This window comes from Equus caballus, chromosome 1, assembly GCF_041296265.1.
Source record: "Equus caballus isolate H_3958 breed thoroughbred chromosome 1, TB-T2T, whole genome shotgun sequence".
Lineage (NCBI taxonomy): Eukaryota > Metazoa > Chordata > Mammalia > Perissodactyla > Equidae > Equus > Equus caballus.
The window spans coordinates 81,051,749-81,064,010 of record NC_091684.1 but is presented as its reverse complement, the minus strand read 5'-3'; the positions used below and the strand labels follow the sequence as shown (position 1 = coordinate 81,064,010).

At 48.3% G+C, this 12,262-nt stretch overlaps 1 long non-coding RNA gene across 1 annotated transcript in view; it reads right to left on the bottom strand.

Annotated features, from left to right (window-relative positions):
* The window catches only part of LOC138923686 (uncharacterized), a 33,210-nt gene extending 21,157 nt beyond the window's left edge, over positions 1–12,053 (bottom strand). The window contains exon 1 of the long non-coding RNA XR_011437671.1: positions 11,957–12,053. This is a non-coding gene — a long non-coding RNA (uncharacterized lncRNA). The remainder of the gene's footprint in view (positions 1–11,956) is intronic.
* Positions 12,054–12,262: the final 209 nt, after the last annotated feature.

Genomic DNA, 12,262 nt, shown 5'->3' with positions numbered 1-12,262 from the left:
CATGGTCCAATTAATTTATTACATTTCACTCGTATCTCTGCTCTCAAAGTCATTTAGCGCCCATTGTATCTGCATGAAGGAAATATATATAACTGTGTGCTACTGTGTGTCTTCACAGCTCTGCATTCAGTAACATCAGGTTGGTAGCTTGAAATCAGCCACAATGGGAGTATTTACCCCACACAAATTGGCAGACACTATAAATAAGGGCTTTTTTCATGGCCGCCTGTTAAACATTTACCAGCCAGCACACTCGTCCCAGAGCCTAGTGAGGGCTGCATGTGTACCCTGCAGGAACTGTTGACATTTTACAATGAGGAGTGACATGGTTCATTCTGTGTCTCTGAATGACCCCTCTAGCTGTAGTGCAGCATCTGGAATGGTGAGAGGAGGTACGAGAGGTGGGGAAATCAGCTAGCAGTCAACGGCACACATAAGAGGATAAACAGGCAGGCCCTGGGGTGGAAATAAGGAGGCAGATGAGCTCAATGCCAGGGAAGTGGGAAGAGCAGGGCTTATGCTGAACTGGGAAGGGCTGAAGGAAAACTAGAAGCAGAAGCTGACTCTGAGGTTTTAAGCCCAAGTGATGGGTAGAGGCTGATGTCATCGGCCAAGTTAGAAGCCTCAGAAGGAGGCTTAAACTGAGGATCAGGACTGAGAAAAGACGAAAGCTTTGAGCTATTTTGAAGCAGAAGTAACTGGTGGTGCCCCATGACTCTGAACACAGGATATCAGCCAAGCAGGGATTGGAGGAAATATGTCCATGTCCTTGGCTGGCAGATCATCAACACTGCTCAGCAAGCTTTCACCTCTTTTTACAATCTCAGGGTGTCAGAACTGGAAGGATGTTTGTGATCTTCAGATCCTATCACCTTATCATACAGATGAGATCATCACAGCCCAGAGGTTCATATGAGGTAAGCAGGCCCCAAGCCTGTCACTCCCAGGCTGGCCCCACATCCCTGATGTATCCAAAAACAGGAGTGGGACCCAGGTCTGGTAGAGGCAGCACTTGCTCGTTCAACAAGGGGCAACTTGATTTATGGTCAGCATTGACAGGGCAGGCACGTTGTGCAGGAGATGAGGGTGAGAAGCAAAGGTGAAATGGCAGCCCCAGGGAGCTCTGGGAATGGAGAGGAAGTGCTAAAGGGTGGAGAAGGCTGCTGAGGGCTCAGCCTGGAGTCAGCTTTCACCTTCTCCCCAAATGTGCCCAGGCCCTGGCTCTTGGCTACCCTGAGAGGGGCAGGGCGAGCTCTTGCTCTGGCACAGGACTAGGGAGGCAGAACAGCCTGGGTCCAGTGGGAGCAAAGGAAAAGAAGAGAGCACACCCGTCCAAGTGCTGGGGTATGCTGGGACGGGGCAAGGTAGGGTGGGGAGGGAGGCCAGGAAGAGTTCCAGCCCAGAAAATGGGGCAGTTCCAGTGGGGAGGCCCCACAGCCATCAAGAGAGGCCCCTATTGCTCAGAGTGCAGCTCTTTGGAGGCCCTTTATCCTGGTTTGGAACATGAAGGGCCTTCATGTTTATGGGGTCCCCACTTGCCCATCCAGCATCCTGAGGAGGAGAACACAGGGAGCTGGAACCAGAAGGACGACGCTCATGTTCTGTGTGTGCTCCCTGCCAGCCCAGGCATCAGCCTCAGACGAATAGTGTCATTTGCTTCTTCCTTCAATAGAAATGTCTTTCATGTAGCAGGCCCTGGGAATACTGAGGTGTGCAACTCCATGAAGTCCCTGTGCTGAGAAAATGCATATCCCAATGGAAGAGAGACAAACAAACAAGAATATGTACGGATGTGCTATGAAGAAACTAAAAGAGAATAACAGGCCCTTGGGAAATTCCCTGTCCCCTTGTTTACTCATCTATACCATGGGACCAGTGTCCCAGCTCTGCCCCGAAACAGGACCATGGTGAAGCACAGATGGGACGTGCTGGCGTCCACTGCAGGGTAGGGCCAACGAGCTGACTTCAGCCACCGGTGCTTTTGCTCTCTTTTTTTTATTGTGCTAAAATAGACACAAAACTTACCATCCTAACCATTTTTAAGTGGCATTAAGAACATTCGCAATGTTGTGCAACCATCACCACCGTCCATCTCCAGAACTTTTCCATCTTCCCAAACTGAAACTCTGTACCTGTTAAACAACAACTCCCCACTGCCCACATTCCCCCAGCCCCGAGGAACTTCCATTTTACTCCCTGAATTTGCCTGTTTTAAGTACCTCATTTAAGTGGGATCTCACAGTATTTGTCCTTTTGTGTCTGACATTTCACTTAGCTTCACCTAGAAGTGGAATTGCTAGATCATATGCTAATTCTATGTTGACCTCTTTGAGGCACTGCCAAGCTGTTTTCCAAAGTGACTGCTCCATTTTCCTTTCCCACCAGCAATGCAGAAGGGTTCCAATTTCTCCAGATCCTCACCAACACCCATTATTTTCCATTTTTCTAGTAAAGTCATGCGAATGGGTGTGAAGTAGTCTTTTGCTCTCTTTTAAGTAATCACAATGAAATAGTGTCAGATTGCATCCTGCAGATATGTTTATTGCATGCTTCCATTGCTCTGTGCATTATTCATCTATAGCACACATTTTTGTCCAGGGCTGTAGACACCAGCCTATTTATTCTATACCTTACAGGCAGTTTAAGGCATTGTCAAAGGTAATCTCAACAAATTTATAACTGTCTCTACGTTTCTTTCCATAGAAAGAGAGGTGACAGGGCACTGGCAGCCTGTCTAGCAAGCTTGGCAATGTGTCACTGTCAGACCTAGGGAATCTGAGGGTCAGTCCCAGCACTTCCTTCCCCTTCTACCCCGCCACTCCTGTGTGTGGCACAGACCAGGGCTGGAGAGGATGGCAAGGCCAAAGGCAGCTCACCCAAGCTTTGCATTCAAGTTTATGGGCCATTGCTCATTTTCAAAATGCCTGGAACCAACGTGAGTGAATGAAGAACAGGGGACAAGAATACAGGTCCTGTAAACTGTCCCTACCCAGACTCGCTCGGTCTCCCACATCTGATCCTTTATACATCTCAACCTCAAACAATAAGTAACACGTGTCCTGGAGCAGGCCACATTCACAGGCATAATTTATATCTCAAAATCCAACAAGCACCAAACAGTGACCAATGCTAGAGATATAAATCCCAGCTGGTTCGTATGCTGGCATTCCACGGTCTGAAAAAACAGGGAGCAAGAAGGTGCTCTCTTGCCTAAGAGTTACACAAGGTCAGATCTTGAACTCTTAGGGAGGGGCACCTTGGGGACGTCAGCAGGAGTTAAGTGGAGATTGAAGGAAAGATATCTGTGTTCTTGGCTAGAGATCATCTCCCCTACTTAATAAGTTTCACCTCGTTTTACAGTCTCAGGGTTTCAGAGCTGGAGGATGTTTGTGATCCTCAGACCCTCTCACTTCATTGTACAGATGAGATCAGCAAGGCCCAGGGTTTATACAAGGTAAGCAGGCCCCAAGCCTATCACTCCCAGGCCAGCCCTTGGCCCAGACAAGCCCATCAAGGTCTATTAAGGGCAGTACCTGCTGTTCCTCAAATGGGTGACATTATTTTGAGATCATCGTTAACAAATCTGTTCAAAGAAACTGACCTTTGCATCCCAGCTGAGTCATTCAGCAAGAACAAAAGGTTTACATGTCAATAGGTGAACTCAGACATAAGATCCCCTTCAGAAGAAGCATGAAATACATCATTATGCCGTGGCAGTCCCAAAAGAAGGGAAGCCAAATACGCTGATTGGAAAGGGACATCAGGCAGGACTAGAAACCAAATCTCCCCCTATGAGGCATGAGAAACTTCCTTGGAAGAAGGCAAGGCCGGCTCTCCAGGAGTGCACATACACCCCAAGCTCCTGGGACAAGAAAAATGGAACAACCCCATGGGGAGGGCCCATGGCCATACTGAATGGCAGCTCCACTCTGCTCCCTGAGTCTACTGTGTTCCTCCAAGTCCCTCCCAACACCCAGGGAACAAAGACCAAGAGAGGCCCTAGGAGGACTTCTGAATCCCACAGGCTCAGTATCACCAGGGCTGTCACTTAGTACAGGCTGAAACTCATAAGCAGAAAGGTCAGCAGGGTCAAAAGTCACTCATTATCCCAGGGCATCCTATAGAACAACAGGCTGGGAGGCACCAAGACCCACCCAGCCCTCGTTGCTCTCCCTTTGACAGGACGCGTGGGAGAGTAGCTTTGCATGGGGAGAATAACTATTTTGAGCACACAAGCCAACTGCTTAGAGGAGTACTGGCAAGTGGGAGCTGCCCCACATCCAGAGAGTTCGGGGCCTTTTCTGAAGGAAGCAAGTTTGGGCACAGCCCTTCAGGCTGGGGAGAGCAGGAATCCCTCGTCCCAGCTCATTCATTGCCAGGCACCCGCGAGAGACAATCCTGCCTCTCTCTATGGCTGCAACAATGGGCAGGCCCCAGGCAGGAGGCCAGCACAACCTCAGTGCAGTGTGGACAGAGCAACAGTGATACTAATGACAGCCCCTTTCCCCACCATCTCACAGAAACTGTGTACCCAGCTCTGTGCTATGACCCCACACACATTAGTTCACCCTCATTTATTAGGTCCTGGCAGGCTCCAGTGCCATTTTCTCTATAGAGTTGTACTTTGTTTTCCTTGCTACAGAGAATGAAATGAAATGATGCCCTTCATTGTGAGATAAAGGCCACTCTGTGTCTTCTAACCTAGGAGCCCTTCCCCAGTGAGTTGTGCCTAGTGTTCGTGTTCCAGAAACCGGAGCCAAAGCTGCACAGTGCTCAAAAGAAAGACATCACCCTCACAGACTCTAGTTTGCTGAAGGTGGCTGAGCTGAGAGGGAACACTGGGGAACTTGCGGAGAGAGTGGGGAGGGGAATTCTTCACGAGTCTGGGCACGAGTTGGATTTCTTTCAACAAGTAGCAGCAGCTATGTCTGTGCAGTCCCAAAGTGGTGGAGGCCCCCATGTCAGCTTCGACTAACAAACATCCTATGTCAAAGTGACTTAGAATACAAGCACTTCTCATCCCACAATTCTGCAGCTTGGCAACTTGAGCCAGGTTCAACTACAGTTTTGTCTCCTGTTGCTGACTCCGCTCAGGCCTGGCTGGTCTGGGACAGCCTGTCTTCCAGAAGACTGGCCTGGACTTGTTCCACTGGCACCTGGGTGAGTTTAGAGAAAGAGAGAACACGGAAGCACATGAGGCCTTGAGGCTCAGAGCTGGCCCACCTTCATTTCCACTGCCTTCCATTGACTAAAGAAAGACACAGGCCAGCCCTGGTTCAAAGGCAAGGGGAGGAGCTGCAATGTCACATTGCCAAGAGTGAGGATACACGAAGGAGTGAAGGATCGTGGCCATTCGTGCACTCTGCCACCATCCCGTGACCTGATACAGATGATTCAGGACCGTGTGTCTTCAGTAAACATGTGGATTTGAACAAAGGAAATTTCAGTGGTGATAAACGTGGAATGAATACCAGAGGGCCTCTTCTGAGTGTTTGGGCCATTTAAATCCCCTGAGACTCTTGCTCAATCCAATGGAGAAGGAGGTCCTCTAACTGGACAGAACACGTCACCCACCGGCTTAGTCATTAAAAGCTGGGGCAGATTATCAACTTTGGAGAAATGTGATGATTCTCATACTTGAGTGTCACGAACTAAAATCTGTACCCACTAAGAACAGATGGAGTGACCGAGGCTCAGAGAGTAAGTAACTTGCCTAGGGTGACACATCTGGTAAACAGCTGAACCTGAGCAGCCCACAGACCCTGCTGTTATCAACCACACTACACGATACTCTGGGGGCCTGTAGCTGAAGGGAAATGGCCCACCGATTTTGGCAGCTATAAAGTGAACCCTGAAGGCTAAGAGCTGCAGAGAGGATAGCTCATGAGACATCCTACCTGCCTGTCAGAAAGAGAGGAAGGCTGAGAGTGGGCTTCCAGACACTGCTGCTTCACCCTCCTTCCCCAAACGGGGACCTGGAAGGTTCGTGTGGTTGCCATGTTGTCATACCTGCAAGTGCTGAGGAGTCGTCAGCTTTTCTGTTCCTTTGTCTGGCTTCTCTGTGCATTATACAGAACTGCCAGAGGAGAAAGGCAGAGAGGGAAGATGAGGGAAATTGTTTTACAATCCATCAAAATATGAGTACTGAGTCTTCATTAAGAAAAAAAAAAGAGCTCTGACTAAAGCTAGGCTTCAATCTCCATGGTCACTTCAGGGATACCACTCAGGTCCCGTATGTGGGCCCAATCCTCTCTTCTACCACAGTTTTCCTTGCTGGACACAGATAAAAGCCAGTTTAACAGAGGACAAAGGAAAATTCTCGGAGCACTGCCATGGGCCAAGGCTAGGTGAGGTGCTTCACATCTTGAAATTAAATGATGAGGACCCCGCCCCACAGTTGATGGATGGAGCTGAACCTCAAGACCTCACACAGCCAACAAGAGACAGCACTACTCCCATTAGACCGGGGGTTTCATCCTGGCTGCACCTTACTAGCAGCACCTGAGGAGTTCTAACACCTGCAACGCCCAGGCTGGCCTCCCCGGAGACTGGTACATAGCACTGAGCACCTGCTGATTTTCGTTTGTTTCCCAGTTTATTTTAATGTACAGTCAGGATGAAGAGCCATTGTGTTGGACTAGTGGTTCTCAACATTACCTGCACATTAAAGTTATCTGGGAGCTTTAAAAAGGATGCTGAACCTGGGTCCTACCGCTAGACATTCTGACTGAATTAGTCTGAGGTGCTACCTGGGCATCAGGATTTTGAAAACCTCCCTAGATGATTCCTATGAGCAGTCAAGAATGAGGCCCAATGTCTTAGGTGACTCCTAGGGAAAGAGTGAGTCTAGGTTTCTCAGAAAAGTCGAAGGACCCCATCACCTGGGTGCTTGTTAACCCTGCAGGGTGAACCCTGAGGTTGATCATTCTTTAGGGTCGAGATCTCTGGTTTCACCTGGTCCTCAAACACCAGCACACAAAGAACGCCTGCAGCAACACTGCAGAGCTCAGGCCAGCCTGCATCCTATGCTGGAGGCATCTCTGAGGCTCTGCCCTGCAGTCCTGACTTCTCACAGCCCTGTCTGAGCTATGAGGCCAGCTGGCTTCCCAGAAAACCCTGCCAGAGGCTTTTCAGTTCCTCCTAGTCAATTTTCTGGGTCATGTTACCTTTGCAGAACATTAGCATCCTGACTTTTGAGGAAATTGAGTGCCCAGTTCCCCAGGGAGGCCCAGAGTGGCTGGGAGGCACTGGCAGCCTAAGAAGAAGCCCTCAGTGGCTGAGTACAGTGCAGAGAAGAAAGCCCAGCCTAAGGCCACCCTGACAGGCCAGCACAGGACCACAGTGAGGCACGGAAGGATGACTGTTCCAGAGCAAGGGATCCCATCAGAGTCACCTGCAGGGCTTATTAAACCCCACGTTGCTGGGCCCCAACCCTAGACTTTCTAATTCAGTAGTTCTGGGTGTGGCCCCAGAATTTTCATCTCTAACAAGTTCCCAGGTGATGCTGATTCTGCTGGTCCAGAGAGCATCCTTTGAGAACCACTGGTCCAAAAGCTGCTGGTTTCTACCTTTCACTCAATTGAAGCTTTTCCTCCAGTGCAAGGATTCTCTGCAAGGCTAAATAAAATACCCCAACTTCTAGTGCTTAGGTTCTCCACCCTAATCTTGTGTCAGATCTGCAGAGGAAGGATGGAGGGTGTAGCAGGTGGATTAATGCCCCCCCCCACAATGTCCGTGTCCTAATCCCTGGGACTTGTGAGTGTGCAGATGGAATTAAGTTGCTAATGAGCTGACCTTACGATAGGGAGACTATGCAGAGTTATCCAGGTGGGTCCAACGCAATCACAGCAGAGCCACTTTCCCATCTTGGAGAGAGAGGATGTAAAAGAGAGATTTGAAGGTGAGAGGGACTCAACCACATTTGATGGCTGTGAAGATGAAAAAGGGGGCCACAAACTAAGGAATGTAAGTGCCCTCTAGAAGCTGGGAACACCCCTCAGCTGACAGCCAGCAGGGAAACCAGGCTTTCAGTCCAACAGCCACAAGGAACTGAACTCTGCCAACAACCTGAATGAACAAGGAAAGGGGTCCTCACACAGCAGCTCCAGAGAGGAATGCAGCCTAGTGGCAGCTTGATTTGAGCCCAGTGAGAACTGTGTGGGACTTCTGACCACCAAAACTGTGATATAATGAATCTGTGTCATTTTAATCCACTAAATGTGGGAATTTGTTACAGCAGAAATAGGAAACATACAGAAAGGATGGGAGCAATAAGTGGAACTAACATTTTTTACACGTGTTTTAGTTGCAACAATGGCTCCCACTGGGTTCAGTAAGGAGAACAGTGTACCTGAGTTCCCCCCATGTTCACAGTAATCAGGCTCCTCTTGCAGCCCCAGAACTCTGTGGTTCTATATTCCATGTGCTGCCCCTTGCCCCTGTCCTGTTTGTGCCCTGGTGCAGTCGCCTCCATCCCAAAGCTTCCAGAACCCCACTTCAAGGTAGTCTTTTGGACCAGGTAAAACAGATTGGAATTATACAGGCAGAAACTGTAGGTGGAAGGAGTAGAAGGGTGAGGCATCACAGGAAAAAAACAAAAGAGAGAAAAAGCGAGACCGCTTTTACTTCATCCCAAGCAGATCACATAGGAAACCCCACTGGCCCAACACAGCCTCTCCCCAGAATCCTCCAGTGATGGGACCTCGCCAGGCTCAAGGCAGCTCAGCTCATCATTACACAGCTTACAGTGTTTGAACTGCTGGAAACTTCTCAGCAAGGAAAAAAAGATTCAGGTCTAGTGTGGTGAGGCACATGGTGAATATCATCAACAAGATGGAGAAGGCACCTGGTTCCACCCACCCTCCTTCCTAGCCAGGGACAGAGCTTCCTGTAACCAAGCAAGGCCCGGTCCCTTGGCCCTTACATGGGCTACAGCTGTTACTGACGTGGGCCCAGTCTTCCAGCCAGGCCCAGGCATTCACTTCAACAGCCGTGGATGGCATAGGGCTGGCGTGGTCCTGGGGCATTTTGTCTTCTCCATCACTGAGGCCTCAACATTTGTGGCTTGGAGTACTTCCTGGAAACCACTTCCTAGATAACTCAGCTCAGCCCTGTTGTTTCTTTCCCATGGCACTCAGTTCATGCAGCTTTTATAGTTGTTAACTCTATACAGCTTCCTTCTCTTCTGCAGTGTCTTCCATATGTAAGCACTCTATAGCTTATGTTTTTACTGGGAGTACATGTTTTACTGGGAAGTGCACAATTCTGGTATATTTTTCGGTAAAAAAAAAAACAACTAGCAGCATGGATGTTATAATCCTGTTGTGGTAAGAAAATATATTTTTCTGTATAACATATATCTAGAATGATATACTCTAACATATCAACATCAGGAGTGGGATGCTTTCTTAACTTTTATCCCTGTTTCCTTTTTCAAAGTACATTTTGATTTTTGTCAAAGTAATACATGCACCAAGCTTAAAAAGTCAAGAAATAATAAAAGTCTTAAAGCAACAAACAAAAACAACAAAAAGCTGTCCCCTGTGTCACCAGTTCCACTCCCCAAAGACAAGCATTGTAAACTCTTCTAGCAAATTCTTCTGATATTCACTTTCATATATTTTAGTAACATACTCATGTTGCAATTTTTGATTGATCAGCTGTAGGCATTAACTTTTGGCTTCCTTATCACTACCTCTCCTCGCATCTTCCTTAAACATAATCATTCTGGAGACTTGTTTTCTTCGATCTGGAAAATTTCCTTGTGTTACATCTTTGACGGTTTTTCCCTCTCTGTCTGTCTTTCTAGCACTCCTGGAGGTCAATAGATGGACTTGGCCTTTCTGTTCTATTTCCCTTTCTTCATCTTTTGTTCTACTTGACTTTAGCTTCCAACTGTTCTGTTGTTTTTGTTTGCTTTATTTTGTTTGGGTTTTGTTTGTTTTTCATTTTGAGATTCTTCTGCTCTGGTTATTTATTCATTCTATTCTGTCCTTGTCTTATAGATGTAACATCTTCTCATATGTGTTTCGAGGTAGTAATTATGGGGTTTATTATTTTGTGTTTTCTATATGTCCTACATTGTCCATACCACCTCCCTGGATCCTCCTTTTCTGTTTGTTTTGGGCTCTTTCTGTCACGAGGGAGCCTTTCCTCAAATACCTGGTGAGCCTGGGCTGTCCTTATACTCAGGATGAGATACCGAAAAACTGATTTGAAGTGTTATGCGTGAATGTTGATGGAGATTTCAAGAACCTGTGGGTTTCACCAGAGGTTCACCAGACTTTTTGGTCCCCCACAGGTTAGTAGCCAGGTCTTCTCTGGAGCTAGCCACACTCTCCAGGAAGAGTCCTCCAGCTGCCCGCCTGGTGACACCGGTCAGCCTCTGCTGTTCTAGAGACAGGGCGGGGGAGGGGCTGAAGAGCCCACAGGTCAGCACAAGTCTGACTTTAGTCCCTATCTTCTGTCCTCTGCTTTGCCTAGGCTCCCAGGTCCTGACACATCACCACTCAGTTCATCTGGAGAGTAAACCTCCGGACTACACTGGATGGGGGGTAAGAGAAGGGCCGGGTGGAGAGCGGGGATGGGGGCCCCCAGATGGAATGGGGTAGGGGGAGGACCTGAGGGTCCAACTGCTCTATTAACAGACTTTCAGCTATCCCACCCTCATTTTTAGCTCCAAGTCTGACCTCTGCTCCTTGGTTCTTGGTGTCCCTGAGTGCTGAGCCCCTCAGGAGTTTCCGGAGTAAAGCTCTCACTGCTCACAGGAAAGACCCACTGCAGGCAAGTAGTCAGGTCTCCCCATGTTCTGTAAAGTCCGCGTCACCACTCCTCCAGCCCCTTCACTTGAACTCCTGTCTGTGCTTATCTTGTGTGCTTGGAGTGAACGCTTTTTAAATTCTCATGCTCCATTTTTGTAGGAGGAGCCAAATGTTTATTGCTAAATAGCCACATTCATCTGAAAGCCCTTGTGTTTTCAAAAACAGACTTTTTTTTCAGTTATATCAGAAAATATATATTTTTGGGTGTGTAGATTAGCAATTTGGTCATGGTGAGTGAACGAACAGAACCAAATGAATAAAACACAATTTTAGCACTTAAGGAAGTTACAAATGACTTTGGACAACTTCTAAACAAAATTCACCTACAGAATTCCCATTTTTCCTGACAAAGACTTAAACATCTTTTGAGAATTAATTTAGACAAAAAAAAAATCAAAATGTTCAGAGACACTATCATTAAAAGCACTGACACGGAATGGGAAATTTTAGCTTCCCCTGCCTAATTTCACTCCAGCCGTACATTCCAGGGTCGGTGTGACTTTCTGGGAGAGCACAGCCAGGACCCTCATGAAGGAGTCTGTGTTCTTTCTCCTGAGCCTCCCTTGAGGCTCTGATTGATGAGGAAACCCCTTCCTCACAGCAACAGCAGAGGCGGATCCTGTCCAGGGCAATTCGGCGACTTTGACTAAAATACTGCTTCCTCCACATGTTGAAGTCCACTCCTGGGAGTGCGGGGCTTTAACCTCCTAAATGCTACAAACCTAGACAGGTATTTAGTCTCCCTGCGTCTCCTGGGAGGACTGATGTCAGAGACTAATTTCCAGAAATCTGTGGTCATCAAGAGGGCTAAGCCCGAGGAATGTTTAAAACCTCTCATGGCCCCACACCTTAAATCTGTGTCTCGACAGCTCATCCCAGGAGCCTGGGCTGTACCGGCAAGGCCATCTGACCGTGTCTGATGAGGTCTGCTCAGCAAAGCAGGTGGTCCCCATGGCAGACCCCCACATGATGTGACAATCCCTCACCCCGTCAGTCTTCTCTTTTAAGAAATGGAGTTTAAGGCTATAAAGACCTCAGCCTCAGTGACTCAGAGGACCTGAAGGGTCCACCTGCCTCATTATAAGTACAGATAAATCGGTGCCCAAGAGGTATGATTTATTCAAGCTTACACCTACCTTTAGAGGCATGGTGGAAATCGCCCCAGGTAACCTGGCCGGAAGACCACTGCACCATCCCCTCTGCCGGAACCGAGATGGCAAAACAAGAGCTTCCAAGACCCTTATGTGAGCTGCAGCTCAGTAGCCCCTCCCCACCCCATTCCAGAGCAGGTAGCTCAGTCCGCCCTGCACAGACCAACGCCTGAGGGACCCTGGGCAGCTCTGCCTCCCGTGAGCTAAAATTCGAAGGGCAATCATTAACACAGCCTTATACAGTAACACAGGCCCTGCACAGATTCTGGGTGCCCACTGCACTGTGAGGGA